The 16,391-nt window shown below is 36.4% G+C and overlaps 1 long non-coding RNA gene across 1 annotated transcript in view; it reads right to left on the bottom strand.

The window, feature by feature from the left end:
* Positions 1-5,051: 5,051 nt before the first annotated feature.
* The window catches only part of LOC134761943 (uncharacterized), a 69,163-nt gene continuing 57,823 nt past the window's right edge, over positions 5,052-16,391 (bottom strand). The window contains exon 4 of the long non-coding RNA XR_010141175.1: positions 5,052-7,673. This is a non-coding gene — a long non-coding RNA (uncharacterized LOC134761943). The remainder of the gene's footprint in view (positions 7,674-16,391) is intronic.

Genomic DNA, 16,391 nt, shown 5'->3' with positions numbered 1-16,391 from the left:
ACATGGACAGATACAGTAATCTGTATTATTGTATTTTTGGTGCATAAATCCACTTTTAATTCTTGTATAGAATTTGAAAGACAAAAGCATAAAAGCTATGAACATCTGTTAATAAATGTATAATATATAAAGATATAATATGTGATATTAATAACATAAGATGTGTGGGGGGGAACAACAATACACAAAAGGAAATGAGAAAGAAATCAATGCATGACACTACAAGGAATGAACAAAACACAAAAGAAGGCAATAAGAAAGAAAAGGGAAAAAGGCCAAAAGACATATAGAAAACAATTAACAGGATGGTAATTAGTGAGCCCTTCCCTGTCAGTAATTACATTAAATATAAATTGGTTAAACTCCCAAATGGAAAAGCATAGATAGGCTAAGATTTCTCTTTTTAAAACAACAACAACAACAACAACAACAAAATAAACAAAAAAGCCAGAATTTATGCACTGTCTACAAGAGGCTTACTTTAGACCTAATGATATATATAAACTGAAAGTCAAGAGATGAAGAAAGATAATCCATATGAATGGTTAACCAACAGATAAAATTGACTTTAAGTCAAAACTGTTACAAGAGACAAATAAGGACATTATATAATGACAAAAACATCAATACACCAAGAAGATATAGCAATTATAAATATACGTACACCAAAAATTAGAGCTTCCAAATATATGAAGCATACATCAATAGAATTGAAGGAAGACACAGTGACACAATAACAGTAGAAGATGTCAATGGTCAATGTCCACTTTAAATAAAGAACAGAACAACCAAACAGAAGACCAAAGAGTAAGCAGAGGACTTAAATAAAACTACATATCATTTGGACTTACCAGACACAAAGAGCACACTCCATCAACAACAGCAGAATATGCGTTCTTCTCGAGCGTACATGGAACATCCTTCAGCATAGACTACACATTGGGCCACAAGGACATTTTAGCAAATTTAAAAATATAGAAATTATACAAAGTATTTTTTTTGATTATGATAGAATGAAATTAGAAATCAGTGGCAGAAGAAAAACTGGAAAATCTACAAATACATGAAAGTTAAGCAACATGATGTCATCTTAAGTAATCAATGGGTGAAAGAAGAAATCAAAGAGAAATTACAAAATGCCTTGAGACAAAGGAAAATAAAAACACAACATAGCAAAACTTAGGTAATGCAGTAAAAGCAGTGTGAAGAGGGAAATTTATAGCTGTAAATGTTGCTATTAAAAAAGAGAAATAATTAAAGTCAACAACCCATCTTCACACTTCAAGGAACTAGAAAAGCAGCAAACTAAAACTGAAGTTAGCATAAAGAAATAATAAAGATTACAGTAGAGATAAATGAAATAGAGAATTGAAAAACAAAAATAAACAATGAAATGGAATGTTAATTTTTTAGATGATCAACAAAATTGACATCCTTAGTTACATTAACTAAGAAAAAAAGAGAGAAGAGTCAAACATATAAAATCAGAAATGAAAGAGACATCATTACTGATGGCACTGAAACAAACCTCCCAAGAAAGAAAAGCCAGAACCAGATGGCTTCATCGAAGAATTTCCCCCAACATTTAATGAAGAGTCAATAATAATCTTCTTTAAAATCTTTTTAAAAATTGAAGAGAACACTTCCCAAATAATTCTATGACACCATCTTTACCCTGATACCAATGACATAAAAAAATAAAATTACTGATCAAAATCTCTTATTGATGCAAAAATCCTCACCAAAACACCAGTAAACCAAATTCTATAGCACATGAATAGGATTATAAGCCATGACCAAGTGGGATTTATTCCTGAAATGCAAGGAAGAGTCAACACACAAAAATTGATCAATATAATACATCACATTTACAGAATGAATAACAAAAACTACTTATCTCAATTGATACAGAAAAAGTATTTGACAAGATTCAGCACCTTTATAATGTTAAAAACACAAACTAGGAATAGAAGGAAACTATCTCAACATAATAAAGTCCATATATGAAAACCCACAGTTAATATACTCAATGATAAAAGACTGAAAGGTTTTCCTTTAAGATTAAAGACATGACAAGAATGCTGCATGTATATTAGATATAGAACTGAAAGCACTAGCCAGAATAGTTAGGAAGAAAAGGAAATAAAAGATATTCAAATTTGAAAATAAGAATTAAAATTATCTCTGTTCACAGATTACATAATCTTAGAAAACATGCATAAAAAACTGTCAGAACTATTAAACAAATTTAGCAAAGTTGCAAGATACAAAATCAACACACAAAAATCAGTTGCATTTCATATGGTAACAATAAACAATCCATAGAGAAAATTAAGAAAACGATTCCATTTATGACAGCACCAAAAAATAAAATACTTAGGAATAAACATAACCAAGGAGGTGAAAAACTTGTACACTGACAATTACAAAATATTCCTGAAAGAAATAAAAGCAGATACAAATAAATGGCAAGACATTCTATGTTCATGGATTAGAAGACTTAATATTGTTAAGATGTCCATATTATCCAAAGTGACCTGCAGATTCAACCACAATCTGTATCAAAATCCCAGCAATATTTCTTTTTCAGAAATAGAAAAACCCATAAAAAAAACCGTGAAATTTTAAGAGACCCAGAATAGTCTGAACAATATAGAAAAATTAAAAAAAATGGAAGTGTTATACTTCTTGTTTTCAAAACATATTACAAAACTATAGTAATCAAAACATTGTAGTACTGGTTTAAAGATAGATATATAGTCCATTGGAATAGAATGAAAAGCCAGACAAGAGTTCTAAGTTCACTCAATGGGGAAAGGACAGTCTCTTCAACAAATAGTGTTGGGAAAACTGGATATCCTCATGTAAAAGTTAGATTTTTACACCACATACAAAAATTAACTCAAAATAAATTAAGGACCTACATATAAGACCCAAACTATAAAACTCCTAGAAGAAATCACGATGGCAAAACTTCATAAATTTGAATTTGGCAGTGATTTCTTAGACATTACATCAAAAGTATAGGCAGCAAAAACAAAAATAGACAACTTGGACTATATCAAATTTAAAAACTTCTGTGCACCAAGGAGCATTGTCAATACAGTAAAAAGTCAATCTACAGAATGGGAGAAATATTTGCAAATCGTATTTCTCATTAGTGATTCATACTGAGAATTTATTTTTAAAAACTTCCTGTAACCAAAAAATGACAACAAAAAATCCACAAATAATCCAATTAAAAATTGGCAAAGGACTTAAATAAACATTACTCCAAAGATGATATTTAAATAGCCAACAAACGTATGAAAATAAGCTCAACATCACTAGTCATTAGAAAAATGCAAATCAGAACTACAGTGAGCTATCACTCCCTACCCATCAAAATGGCTACTATCAAAAAAACAAAAATAACAAGTGTTAGGGAGGATGTGGAGAAACTGGAACTCTTGTACAACGTTGATGGGATTGTAAAATAGTGCAATTGCTATGAAAATCAGCATGACAGTTTCTCAAAAAAGTGAAAATAGAACTACCGTATGACTCAGCAGTCCCACTTCTGGATATATTTCCAAAAGGATTAAAAGCAGGATCTCAAAGATATTTTTGCACTCCCATGTTTACTGCAGTGTTATTCACAATAGCCAAAGGTGGAAACAAGCTAAATGTTTATTGGCAGATAAATGGATAAAGAAAATGTGGTATATATACAATGAAATATTATTAATTCTTAAAAAGGAAGGGAATCTTGTCACATGCTACAGTATGGATGAACCTTAAGGACATTACAGTGAATTAAGCCAGTCATGAAAAGACAAATATTGTATGATTTCACTTATACGAGGTGTCTAAAGTAGTCAAATTTATAGAAACAGGAAGTAGCATGGTGGTTACCAGGGGATGGGGAGAGGCGTGAAATGGAAAGTTTTTGTTAAATGGGTACAGAGTTTCAATGTGCAAGATGAAAAATTTCTGGAGATTTGTTGCACAACAATGGGAATATAGTTAACACTATCAAAGAGTGCACTTAAAAATGGTCAAGATGGTAAATTTTGTTATATGTTTCCTATCGCAGTTTTAAAACCCACAAAACAAACAAAACAAAAATCTGATTGAGAAATAGGTGCTGGGAGGTCAGAGCCCAAGCAGCAACATGTTGCCTAATTGTGCCTCTGCCCTTGTTACTGTTGGTCTCTGTAGTTTTCCATTTTCCCATCTTCTGCTGGGAGAGTATAATTATTCTTGGATACCTGTGCTTGTATCTGTCAAGGACCTAATGAAGAATGCATGCTTTCCAGAAGGAAAGTAGTTCAATTTTAGAATAGAATCTACTCCTTTTCAGGGTTTGTATCTCTGGTAACATGAGATCTACACACTCATTGATCATGTTATCCCCAAAAGAACAATTGACCATAATAATCATAATAATTGTTATCATGTATAAAGTGAGTAATGTGTGCCGGGTACTTAGAATAAGGTAGTAACCTATTTAATGCCTACAACAACATGTGAGGTTGACGTTATTATTATCTCCATCTTACAGATGGGGAAACTAAGCAAGTTTCATAATATCAGAGGAGACCCTAAAACAGACCTCTGATGAATGCTAATAAATTGTGTGTGTGTGTGTGTGTCTTATTACTCTAATGAATTATTCATTTTGACCAAAAAGAAAAAAAATAGTTTGCAGGGAGTCTGTGCATTCAACAAACATTTGTTGATCACATTCTATATGGGGGAGAGAGAGGAGTGGGAGAGTTGGTGAAAGGGAAGGAAATTCTGTGCTCTTATATATAAAAATTGGTTTAATAAATTCTTCTCCTTTCCACCTAAATGAGGTCAGCCAAAATTTGGTAAAAGTGTCCCATTAGTAGGAGGGAACAAGATAATGATGAGGAACAGGCCTGGGCGGAGTGTCATGGTAAGAGTTTCATGTAATTCTGTGGAGACAATAATTGGAAGAAGAATCCAGTCGTTTCAATTAGAAATATTTGAGTCTATTGCAATTACTGAAAAGATACAAATATATACCAATTTTCCACCTGGTTTTAATTACTATACCTGCACAATGGAGTGTCCATAATAGATTTTCACACAAATACAGTAAAAGGAAAGAGGATAAAGAAGGACATTGTTCCAAATGACTTTAATCAAACTGGTTAGACTGTGTCTCCCAGAGGGGTAAAGCATGTCCAGAAATAAGGTAGCAATACTTAGAAAACAAAGTGATTGTTTTAGACCCTATATAATCATTTGGTGACTGGTTTAGTGTAAAAAATTCTTACTTTGCCCCTGAAGAGTATTTTTGGTCATGAAGAAACTCCTTTCAGTACAAAAGTATACTTAGTATGCTACAGACAGAATTTCACAGAACAGAAATGCAAAGTGTTAATTAATTTGGAAATCTATATTGTAGTATTAAGTAATGAGAATTTGCTTATTCATGGTTAGAGAATATTCAATTAATCTTTTAAGCTTATATATTCACTGTAGGTGGCAGAGTAAAAACTTCATAGAGAATTCATCTGATGTAAAATATATATATTATTTATAAACTCTTATGAATACCATATTTTGCCTTTTGATGTAAACAGCCAGATGTTACCCTTATGGAGTAATTGAAAATTATTAAAATATGCTTTTGGCTCATTTCATCAAATAAATACATTTCTCAATTTAAAAAGGAACTTAAATTGAGACAAGAAAAAGGGCAAGACATGTAGTTAAAACACTTTTTAAAAAACTGCTGTGGATCCCAAATGTCCCAAATGTTGAAATATAACAAAAATTCTTCAAGATGCCTAAGGAATGAACATATAAACAATGTGTAGCCAATAGTGTAGCACCACCAGAATAATGAGAGTTTTATTTAATCCAGATTTCCAGAAGTAAATGTGATTTAACTATTTTGTGAAAATCATGGTACAATTAACCAGTCATGAGAATGTCTAATACTTTTCATGTACTAAAAATGAGTATCATTTTAAAAGACTTTCCTTTTCAAAGAGAAGCTTTCATAAATAAACCGGGCTATATTCTTTCTTAACATGCACTCTGAAGTACTATTAGCATAATGGGAATTTTACACAAGCATTAAGGAAAACATATCTCATTTGGGAGTCTGATTTCCAGTTTAGATCCATGGTAATATTGCACCTGGTATCTTTAAATAAAATAGGGAGTTTATGCATGCAGAAGGTGGTAATAAATTATATGCTAAACAGTCATTCTTAAGAGATGAGAACTGATCCCTTAGGGTTTTGACTGTGTTAAAATTGAAAGGAAGAAAAGATACAAACCAGCAAACAGAAAGCTTATGGCTAGTCTTGTGAAGTATTCAAATCTCAGATTTTTGGTTTTACATGACAATTAATGTAGAAGATAAACATAGAGATAAAAAATTGTTTTAAACTCTTATCTTTTTCTAACAACAAAGTATACATCATTGACAATCACATGAATACTATTAATTTTTTTCTTTTGCCAATGAATACAGAGGTTGCATAATGAAGGTGGTAATCATTTCTTGCACTACCATGGTGATGAACTATACAGTGTCTGAATGAAATAGGGAAAAATAGCCAAGTCCAGTTATTTGAGTTCAGCAGCTTCTAAATGTGTGCGTGTGTGTGTGATGGATATTCATTGGGATGACAATTGTGATACATTTATTAGTAAATGATGATTTTTTTCTTGGCATAAGTAATTTTCATGATCCAGTTCATGGGCTATTCATTTGCATTTAGAAGCACATCTTCATGTGATGCCACATCAGATCATTGATGACTAAACATTTTAGTCCGTCTCTCTCATCTTGATGTTTTTCACATACTATTGTTCATCTTTTCACCTCTTAGGTTATAATTGTTGTATTCCTAGGTTCTTGCATGTTTTATAGCAGCAGAGTTCCCCATGGGGATGCAGCCAGAATCTAATGTGTCATGATCAGCAGTGATATGACACAGATGATTTATTATGAATAACATGGTACTAAGGTTCATGGAAAGTGTTTTTTTTTTTTTAAAAAAAAAAAAGACTATCCTTATAATATCACCCATTGTCTCAATCACATTGGATTTGGAGTTACATAGGTGTTCTTGTGGAAGTAAGCATTATCTCAATACATCCATGAGGATGTGTTAGATGTCCTCCTTTATCACTGCCCTTCTGGAAAATATAATTGAAAAATCTGATTTATAAAATGCCACAGTGAAGAGATGCTGGCCAAAGGGTACAAACTTTCAATTATGGAAAAAATAAATTCTGGAGACCCAATGTATATTATGATGACTATAGTTAATAATGTATAGTTTTATCACATATAAATAAAAAACATTTTACCACATATAAATATAGCAAAACATCATATGTACACCTAAAATATACACAACTTTTGTCAATTATACCTCCATAATCTTTTTTCCTGAAAAAAAGGAAAATCCCAAATTAACCAGATGAAGTGGTTTGAGATTTAACCAGGCAATCTATCACATTTTGTATTATTGCCCTCAATAAAATGGCGATGGATTCTTTGAAATGACAGTTCAGGTGCTCCATGAATACATCATAAGCTTCAAGGGCTTAAATGGTCCATCTGCTCCAATTGCCCCAGAAGAAATAAGCTCAGAACCGTTACATGTAGAATAGCAATGCACTGGTCTCCACTTTTGCCACTGAAAAATAATGACAAAAATAAGTAACAACTTTTCTTTATTGAACATGTATCATGCTGAAACTATCTATCTATCTATCTATCTATCTATCTATCTATCTCTACATATATATACAGCCTTATATATATATATATTGAAAATATATATATATGTTCAATAGCTCTTCAAGTTAGGATTATAGTCTCTGCTGTCCAAATGAAATAACTGGGCTTTAGCTGTAAATGGTTGAGCAGCGACTTCAGTCTGGCTTTAAAGTCAAAGCTCTTTCTACAAAAAGATGCTGCTTCTCAAATCTCACAGAGGACCAAACATTAACTGATGGACTAGATTCAATTACAATAAAGCAAATTGGTCTTGAAAACAGGCAGTTCCTGTGGATGTTTTCCAACAGTGTGATGTAGTCACATAGATCTAATAACACAATAATAGCAACTTGGAAATTCCTCTCCTAGCAAGTATAAGTGTATCTAGTAAGTACATGCATGTATATGTTCATTGCAGCAATATTCACGACAGCAAAGACATAGAATCAACCTAGATGTCCATGAATGATAGACTGGATAAAGAAAATGTGGTACATATACATCATGGAATACTATGCAGCCATAAAACGGAATGAGATCATGTTCCTTGCAGTGACACGGATGGAGCTGAAGGCCATCATCTTTAGAAAACTAACACAGGGACAGAAAACCAAATGCCACATGTTCTCACTTATAAGTGGGAGCTAAATGATGAGAACACATGGACACATAGAGGGGAGCAGCACACACCAGGGCCTTTCAGAGTGTGGAGGGTGGGAGGAGGGAGAGGATCAGGAAAAATCACTAATGGGTCCTAGGCTTAATACCTCAGTGGTGAAATATTCTGTACAACAGTTCCCCATGACACAAGTTTACCTATGTAAAAAACCTGCACTTGTACATCTGAACTAGAGAAGCTACTGAGAATTTGAATGTTGAATATTATGCACTTCTTAAAAGTAAAAGCTTTCACTGACTCAAATTCTTATTCAATACTAAACATGGAATATAGGCTGAAAACGAAGCCAGTATCTGCAAAATTCTTGCAAGGCAGTTGAGTTGGTTGTCTCCTACCATACCAGGATATATTAATTAATGATGGAAATTTCAATTTAAACTGAATGTAACTTTTGTGCCGTGGCTTAAAGGGAAAAATGTGCTCAAATTACTCAGCCATGTTAGGAATTAAACTTATGTTTCTTACAAGTTTTAGAAATAAAGTTTCTTAATTTTTTTCAATATATTAAGTCTTTGATATTTCAGGATTATTTATTCATACTTTTCCCACAACAGAGGTAAAAAAACGCAAGTGCACATAGATGGTGTTTACACAGTCTTTCCTAGGAATCTTCTATGAAATGATTATAACTTTGTTGCTCTTGTTACTACAAACAAGCTGTTTACTGAAGCCTTGTCCTACAAATGGTATCTCAGTTAATACATAGTAAATGCAAAGCAAAGAAACTATTTTCTTTTATGCTAGAAGTCAGAAATCAAAGTGTCACAGGGCCGTGCTCCTTCTGAAACTCGTAGGGGAATCTTTCCTTAGTTCTCTATCTTCTGGTAGTTTGTCGGCAATCCTTATGGTTCCTTGGCATGTAGAGTCATCACTTCCATCCTCTGCTATCACATGGACTCTTTCCTCAGTGTGTCTATCTCTTATTTTTATAAGAACACTAATCATATTGGATTAGGGGCTCAACCTTTCCAGTATAATCTCATCTTAACGAAGTACATCTACAACAATGTAATTAGTTAATGACCATATTTTCAAATAAGGTCATATTCTGAAACATTAGGGGTTAGATTTCAACATATCTCTTTTAGGGGGGACCCAATTCAACCCCTCACAGGAAAATATGAAATAATTGTCTTAGAGAGGACAGTAAATCAAGTAGAATGCTGAGATTGGACTGTCTAGTGGCTCTGAGGGTTCGCTTATGTTTTGCGTTGTCAAAGTCCAAGACATCATTGTCAACTTGGCCATCTCAAACCTGTGATATGACAAATATAGGTGTGTTTCTTATTTTGTCATTGTATTGATTTAATTTTTGTTTTACACTAATTTTAGTAACTCCACTTTCCTGCCAGAGGACAAAAATATTACTCCCCCAAATGAAGGCATGGCCTAGCTAAATAGCATGTACCTCTGTCTACTGAAACTTCTTTTTGCTAATAGTGTAAAAAAAGGAATAAAACCTGAAGAAATTGCTTAGTTTAAGTGCTCATATTCTTACAATCATGAGGAGAAATTTGTTTGTGTACTACACATATATAGTTGCAAAGTAAGTCACTCTCAGACCAGATAGAAGGTCTGTCTTTCAGAACTATTCTGGCTAAAAAGCAAAGAAATCATGCTGGAAACCTGAAGTAAAATATCTTTTCTCTATGGTTAGATATTTAAAGACAATACTGGCTGGGCATGGTAGTCACACCTGTAATCCCAGTACTTTGGTAGGCTAAGGCACAAGGATTGCTTGAGGCCAGGAGTTCCAGACCGGCCTAGGCAATGCAGCGAGACCTCTGTCTCTACACAAATAAAAATAAAAATTAGCCAGGCATGGTGGCATGCACCTGTAGTCCCAGCTACATGGGAGGCTGAGGAGGGAGGATCCTTTGAGCCCGGGAGTTTGAGGCTGCAGTGAGTTATGATAGTGCCAACTGCACTTCAGCCTGGGCAACAGAGCAAGAGTCTATCTCAATAAAAATAATACATTAATTAATCAAATTAAGACAATACCTGTGGAAACATTGTTTCTTGCTGGCTTTGACGGTATAGGGAGAGAATAACACTGTACTTCATTTTTGAGAACCAGAATAAAGTAGTGAACAGACAGAGGAGATCTCTGCTTAAATGAAAGTGAAGACAGAAACTAGTAGAAAACAATAACAAGCAATACGATATTAAAGCTGTGCTGTCCAATATGAGTTTAAGTGACAGAATATAGACCCTCCCCTTCCCTTCAACCAGCTGACTTACACAGGACCTAAGGAGCATAATTTATTCATCCATTCCTCAATCCACAAATACTTATTGAGTTTCCACTATCTGTCAGGAAGTGTGCTGAATTCTGCGTAATGATGAATATACAGACAATGATCTCTTAACCTTGCCACAACTGCCAAGATCCCTCCTTCCATAAAAAGAATTTAGACAATGTCAACCATTGACGTTCAAATATATACAAGCATCAGAAGGTAGGAGTAAAAAATCAAGAGAAATTTGTGGACTTTGTGGAGAGGATTCATGCTGAGGGAGAGAGGATGGTCTAGTGAACTGTCTTGGCAAAGGCTGTGAGCAGTAGCTGGGAGAAATGGCTCCAGGTTCAGACTGCGGCTGTTACATACACTTATGGTGACCCAGCTGCCCTACAGGCATGTATGCACCTGTGTATGTGTGCATCTTCGAGAATAGCCTGGGGCAAGCAGGATGTGCTGGGGCCTCCAAAATGGCTTTATACAGGAAGGAAGGAGTCCTTATTTCCCTTTCCATTTCACGGTGGAGAATGGGTAGTCACGGGAACCAGGATTGCCAGTGGGCATCAAGTCTGGGCAGTGGGCCAGGTGAGCAATGGGGAGTGGCCTCAACACCACCATGGATGACGGGGAGGCCAATGATGAGAGCAGCTGGGGTTGAATACTCCGGACTGCAAGACAAAGGCAGAGAGGCAATGGTCAGGTGGGGTGGGAGCCTAAAGATGATGCAGGGACCTGACACTCAGCAAATTTTGAACAACCTGAGGGCCCAAACTTGGTGGAGTTTACTTAACAAACACTGAGCTTCCAAGGCCAGGCCCTGAGGTAAACACTCTTTAGAAATGTTAACCCATTGAATTCTCACAACACCATGTACTAAGTGCTGTTATTCCCTTCACCAACAGACAAGGAGACTGAGGCACAGGGAGGCTAAGTAAGTTGCACAAGGTCTCATTGCTAGAGATAGCAAGGTTGGGTTCAAAGCCAGGCAGTATGGCCCCAGAGTCTGTGGTTTTAGCCACAGTGCTAAGCTGTCTGAAAAACAGGGCTCTCTGGCCCGCAGGTTCATGTAGTCATTTGATAACTATTCCTTAAATGCTGCACTGATTGCCATTCTTGGTGCTAGGAATAAAGTAGTGAACAGACAGAGGAGAACTCAGTTTAAATGAAAGCAAGGACACAAATTGGTAGAAAACAATAACAAGTAATAAGATATTAAAGCAGTGCTGTCCAATATGATGGCCTGTGTGACTGGGAAACTGATTTTAAAATTATATTTAATTTAAATTAATTTATATTTAAATTTAAAAATTAATACTCAGTTCAGTTTTTGGGAAAGTTTTCAGTGTATTGGAGCAACTTGGGTATGCAGGTCTATTTTTTCAATTGTAAATGTTATGAAATCTGAAGACAGATCAACCATTTCAGAAAAAAAAGCATCTGTATTGAGATGTGCTGTCAGGGGAAAATACACCCCAGATTTAAAGGATTTAGTAGCACATATATTATAAAATAGCTCATTAATAGTTTTTATATTGATTATATGTTAAAATAATAATACTTGGAGGCCAGGCGTGGTGGCTCAAGCCTGTAATCCTAGCACTTTGGAAGGTAGAGGTGGGCAGATCTCTGGAGCTCAGGAGTTCAAGACCAGCCTGGGCAACATGGTGAAACGCCATTTCTACAAAAAGTACAAATATTAGCTGGGCGTGGTGGCTAGTGTCTATAGTCCCAGCTACTTGGGGAGCTGAGGCAGGAGGATTGCTTGCCCAGGACATCAAAGAGGCTGCAGTGAGCCATGGTCACACCACTGCACTCCATCCTGGGAAACAGAGTGGTACCCTGTCTCCAAAAAAAAACTATCTATCTATCTATCTATCTATCTATCTATCTACATATATATGCATACACACATATATAGTATATGTGTATATTTCTTAATATATTGGGTTAAATACAATAGACTATTAAAATTAATTTCAGCTGTTTCTTTTCTTTTTTTTTTTTTTTTTGAGACGGCGTCTCGCTCTGTCGCCCAGGCTGGAGTGCAGTGGTGCGATCTCAGCTCACTGCAACCTCTGCCTCCCGGGTTGAAGCCATTTTCCTGCTTCAGCCTCCCGAGTAGATGGGACTACAGGAGCCCGCCACCACGCCCAGCTAATTTTTTGTATTTTTAGTAGAGACAGGGTTTCACCTTGTTAGCCAGGATGGTCTCGATCTCCTGACCTCGTGATCCACCTGCCTTGGCCTCCCAAAGTGCTGGGATTACAGGCATGAGCCGCCGTGCCCCACCTCTTTTAACTTTTTAAAAGGTGACTACTAAAAATTTTATAATTACCTATGTGTTTCGCATTATATTTCTCTTAGAGAGTACTCTAATAGAGAGTAGTAGACGTGATAAACAAAATAAAATAATGGGGCCGGGTGCAGTGGCTCACACCTGTAATCCCAGTACTTTGGGAGGCTGAGGCTACCGGATCACGAGGTCAGGAGTTTGAGACCAGCCTGACCAACATGGTGAAACCCCGTCTCTACTAAAAACACAAAAATTATCCGGGCGTGGTGGCGCATGCCAGTAATCCCAGCTACTCAGGAGGCTGAGGCAGGAGAATCGCTTGAACCCAGGAGGCAGAGGTTGCAGTGAGCAGAGATCATGCCACTGCACTCCAGCCTGGGCAACAGAGTGAGACTCTGTCTCAAAATGATAATAATAATAATAATGATGAAGAGTGTTGGGTAACTAATTTATTTTTCCTCTTTTCTATTTTATTGTTGTAAGAACACACACGTTGAAATCTATGAGCTTGACAACGTTTTAAGTGTATAATACAGTGTTGTTATTTATAGGCACAATGTTGTATGACAGATTCCTGGAACTTATTCATTTTTCATAACTGGAACTTTGTTTTCCTTTTTTAAAATGGTGTCTTGCTCTGTCACCCAGGCTGGAGTGCACTGGCACGATAATAGCTCACTGCATTCTTGAACTCCTGGGCTAAGTGACCCTCTGGCCTCAGTCTCTTGAAGAGCCGATACTACAGATTTGCACCACCACACCCAGCTAATTTTCTTTTTAATTTCTATTTTGTAGAGATGGGGTCTTGCTGTGTTAACCAAGCAGATCTTGAAGTCCGCAATTGAAACTTCATACCCATCTGACTCCCAGGGAACGGAACCCTGGGCTGCAGCAGTGAGGGAGGTGAATCCTAGCCACTAAACCACCAGAGAGCATCAGGCAGCTTCTTTAGACTGTGTAATTGGGCAGAGATCGTAGAGATTCACTCAGAGGAAGGAATTTCTGGGGGAACAATGTACTAGGTGGACGAGTGTAGGTATAGTGCCTTGCCTGTGAGTGAAGGGAAGGAGGCACTTGCTGCTGGGCCGAGCAGGCAAGGGGCTGTGAGAAATGTCAGACTGGAGGGTAGGGGTCAGCTTCTAGGGCCTTGGAGGCCACAACAGAGTTGAGAATCCTCTTAAATGTGATGGAAGTCACTGGAGGCTGTCTAAATGGGAGAGTGTCACAATCTGATTGATAGAGAAGGGAGACAGCAACACAAGTGAGGAGTGGTGCCTGAGCTGACTGCAGTGCGCTGTGGTATGGCTGGTTCTCCTGGAGCCTGTTTTGCAGAACTAAGGGGCAGGAAAACCAGGAGTCAGGGCCAGAGTCTGCCTGGAAGTCATTACTGTGTACACTGTGTGAGCTACCATAGTAGCATGTCCTTAGTTGTGGCTTCAGGCTGGTGAGGCCCTAAAATATTTGGGTTTCACTAGAATAGGATCTGGCATACATTTAATATTCAATGGGTGTTTATTGAATTAAAAATATGGACAATGACAATGACAGTGTTTCTTCCGAGAACAGGAGGCAAATTCTCATGTCGAGGTTATCCCACTTCTGATTCATCCCATTTGGGAACATTTTAGTAGTAATGTAATCAACATTAGCCCTTGGTGTGGGAACGCCACTAATGGTTACACTGGGCAAGAGGCTGAAAGCCAGAGCCCGAATTCTCCTGGCCTTGAGTTGTAGTGGATTTTTATGAGATCATATCGGTTAAACAGTAGGGGATGAGGACAAATTACGTGCTGTTGATCAAGGAGATGGAGGTGATGATGGGGGTGAGTGCTGAGGAATGACAGGCTTTCAGTAGCATGGAAATGAGCACATTCACTTTTCCTTGGAAGGATGTGGCCTGGTGAGGTGGAGAAAGAATGATGTACTAGAGGTCAGGAGTGCAGTTGTCAATGGTTCTTCCAATCTCTGCTGTCTGGCCTTGGGCAACCCACTTCTTTTTCTGGGCCTCTGTTGCTAGTAGGATGAACTAGTTTTCTATCTCCTTAAAATCATCAGGTGCATTCTGCCTGCACTGGCTGGACATATGAATCAAGAATTTAGTGAATACTACAATGTCAAATTTATTTCATCACTTTTCCCTGTGGACTATCAGATTGCCACATAAACCATGTCTGTCTGAAGTCTATTTGTTCTGGACAATTTACACCTTATTTGAACAAACCTTGCCAATCCAACAGCAGAAATTAATCACTAAAATTTCATAATTGCTGCTAAGTGGGTTTAACTTTACATCCTCACAATAGGTACTAGGCTAAATGCACTCAAAACAGTCTCTGGTATGCAACCACAATATTTACTTAAGATCCAGAGAGGTAAATGGATATCCCAGAGTCTAATTACCAGCAGGATGAAAAGGAGTCACCAATCGAATCACACCTTTCTAAATTATACAAGACACTTAAATGTCACAATAGAAAGTAAAGGACAATGAACTTATGAGTGTTTGTAGTATGAATTTATTTCTCTCCACTGATATTGTCTTCATGTCAGAGGAAAGTTTGAGAAATCAGATATTTTCTAAGCTAGTTAAAATTTTAGAACTAGTATAGGGAAAACTATTTCAAGGCTGTGCCAACTCTGATTTGGTATTGCACCTTTTCTAGGCTCTCCTGAGGGGTTCTAAAAGTTTTTATGTATAAAGGTAGGATGCTAACTAAGTGTGTCATAGCAAAGGTTTGTGAGCTGTGTCCTACAAAGAAATGATATTAGATCATTTCAGCAGAAAAACAAAGAATATATAAAGTGAAATCATACTTATTATCCTACATGTTTTAGTCCAGAGTGCTAAAGTACTTAGGGCAAGAGCTAAAAGAATCATGTCCAAATCCCACCACAAAATTAAATCTGAATTGAGAACTGAAAAAAACAAAAACAAACAAACAAAAAAACCCCTGGCTCGGAAAGGTAAAATGTAGAATGCATTCTCTTTTAGAAAGATTAAGATCTGCCTAGAAAGGGTAAGGTGAGCAGGCAAGGAGAAAGGAGACTTTTCATATTAAACAAACATGCATTCTTCTTAAAATAATATGAACATTTGAAAGTATACATCATTCATTCTTTCAACAAATATGTTGAAATTATAATATGGTAGGAAGTGTTTTAGGTGTTGGGTCCAGTTCTAGGTGTTGGATATACTGAAAAACACATAGCAGTCAATGGAGATGGATCAGATTCATCCATGAGATCACAGATTGTCTATCACAGTCCCTGTGGAATGCCTAGCATTTTTTTGAACTGTGGTAGCCCAAGAATATACGAAATGTAGTGTGCTTCTATTCAATCCAAGAGACTTATTATCTAGCTGGGGAAGCAGGATGCATTTATATAAACAATGATAGCCTCATCCAAGACAATATATAGGCA

This window comes from Pongo abelii, chromosome 7 (assembly GCF_028885655.2).
Source record: "Pongo abelii isolate AG06213 chromosome 7, NHGRI_mPonAbe1-v2.0_pri, whole genome shotgun sequence".
Classification (NCBI taxonomy): Eukaryota; Metazoa; Chordata; class Mammalia; order Primates; family Hominidae; genus Pongo; species Pongo abelii.
Note: the sequence above shows the minus strand (reverse complement) of the source record. Positions and strands in the feature narration are given on the sequence as shown.